Source organism: Dermacentor andersoni, unplaced genomic scaffold (assembly GCF_023375885.2).
Source record: "Dermacentor andersoni unplaced genomic scaffold, qqDerAnde1_hic_scaffold ctg00000490.1, whole genome shotgun sequence".
In the NCBI taxonomy this organism is placed as follows: domain Eukaryota; kingdom Metazoa; phylum Arthropoda; class Arachnida; order Ixodida; family Ixodidae; genus Dermacentor; species Dermacentor andersoni.
In genome coordinates, this window is record NW_027315174.1 from 15,001 (window position 1) to 17,500 (window position 2,500).

Consider the following 2,500-nt stretch of genomic DNA (forward strand, 5'->3'; position numbering starts at 1 on the left):
ATATATTCAAGGGTTAAAAGGTGCCTCATCTTTCTAACCTGTATGTTACGAAGACCTGTTGCTACCTTTTCATCATGAACATCATCATCATCATCATCCTGGCTACGCCCACTGCAGGGCAAAGGCATCTGCCATGATCCTCCAAGTACCCCGGTCAGGTGCCGATTGTCGCCATGTAGTCCCTAATCTAATCTGCCCTCCTAACTTTCTGCCACCCCCTGCTACGCTTCCCTCCTCTTGGAATTCAGTCTGTAACCCTTAATGGCCACCGGTTATCTTCCCCCCAGATTGCATGCCCTGCGCATGCCCATTTGTTTTTCCTGGTTTAAACTTTGGTGTCATTAACGAGCGTTTCTTCTCGCACACCCCAATCTGCTCTATTCCGATCCCCCCGTGACGCCACACCCATCATCCTTCTTTCCAGAGCCCGTTGCGTCGCCCTCAGTTACCCTTCGGTAATCCTCAAAGCTTTTTGTTGGGGCACTCGTGGCATCTTTCTCGTTTAATGAAGTCAAATTTTTTTCAGTTTTGGGGGAAAACTCAATGAGCTAGGCGCGATTGTGTCCCTGGCGCCGCTCTCAACAAGATGGCGGCGCCCATGCTTTTTGCCTGCAGGTTCGGCCCTACGCAGAACACGCCTGCCGGGCAGTGTAGCCACGTTGAAGGGGCAAAGCGTAGTGCAGTGAAGCGCTTGCTCGGGCGAAAAACGCAAATATGAGCCAAACAGGAATTTCCATTATTGGAAATTCCAGTTCAGTTTGCGCATTGCGTTCGCCTAAGGTAAAGAACACAAATGCGAGTGCCACAGCAGTCAAGTCAAAGCTTAGGATTGCGTATCATTTTTTTTTTTTTTTTTCTTTTCGTGCCTTTTACTCCTGGCCTGCGTGGCCCTAGCGCGCATGCACACGAAAGTAATGAAATGCTGAAAACACGAAATAATGCGGTGCGGCTGTATCATATCTATTTTGTGCGCTTTGTTCTTTGTGGACTACAGCGGTGTGCGTCATGAGAAAGTTTCGGTGCCCTTCTTGGGTGACCAGTGAAGCTATATTTAAAACCACATTGATTTGTACGGTTATTGCTACAAACTGCGTGTGGGTGTTTTTCTTTTTCGCTGCCAACGATGGGTTATCGCAACCGCGATCGGTTCTGCTGCTACGCTAGACGCGTGCTTGCCAACGGTTGGCTCTATACGCGACCCGCGACGCGTGGTCGGCACATTCAAGCAGTCAATTGCAAACCGTTCCAAGAAAAAGGATGTACTCCACTTGCCACCTAGTTCGACGATTGTACTTTCTGACCCTCGAGGAAGCGCCGCCTTCCCACGTTTTCTATAATACGATAAGATTCAGAGCGACCGCGACCACTTGTCTTTGTCAATATCTCGGAAACGCTTTCTTTGTTTTCTTTTTTTTTTTTTAAATCCAGATACTCAGACGCGCCCGTGTTCACGCGCACTTGTTCTCTCCGATAAGCAGGGAAGCTCGGTTGGGGTGGTGTCGGGCCTTGCGCATGCGCTGCTGAGCTCGTCGCTTCGCCGGCCGGTCGATGCTGGCGCGGTACTGGTAATGAACTTCGACGTGCATGGTGAAACGTCACTTTGTATTGCCACTGTAGACTAGCAATGCAATGTGTTTGCGAGCGATTGGATAAATGAGAAAGCGTGCACTGTCTACAGTTCATGCCCCTCTAGAGTAGTGGAAATGTTGCTCCAAGTGTTAGGTTTGTAATTTGCGCCTACGAACATGAACTAAACAAAGAAAATGGTCTGCAGCCGCCTTCGCTTCATAAAATTCCCGTACGAAGAAATTTCCGTGCGCGAATGAGAGAGCAAAAGAGAGAAACCATGTTAAGAAGAATGGCTGCCTTTTACGTGATCTCGCGCATGAAACCAGACGATAGATTAATTTTAGCCGTTCATTTTGATTTGCCGAATGTAAACCGGAACACTTTCTCCACGCGGTCTTCAGATTTGAATGGCAATCAATCACATCCTTTCTTTTTTTTTTTTTTTTCTGTTTCTTTCTATCTGGAACCGAAAGAATTCAGAACGCCATTTCAATCTTAGATTCGATTAGATATCGCGACTGGTATGCTGAAATATCACGCCTTATCTGGTGTTAACCTTCTTGATCACGGCAATAAAAAATCGCCAGTTCCCGAACTTTAATCGCGCCGAAGATGAACCGATATGCTGGATTCTTATTGTCATGATTTTATAGAAAGCGCTGGTTCTATGGCTAGCTTTGAGGAAAAGAAAAACATCGTTCAGGAATGTATAACTCTAAACAACTAAAAAAAAAAATCTGCCGGCAATTGGTACTACAACGAGAGTACTGAGAATACTGGAAAAGATGAAATCCAATCATGCTGAACTGAACTGAGATTATTTCATCAAGACATGCCCCGAAAAACGTGGCCACTTTCAATGATAATTTCAAATGTGATTTCTTTCTTTTTTTTTTTTCTTTTTTTTTTTTTTTACGACGGATAATAATTA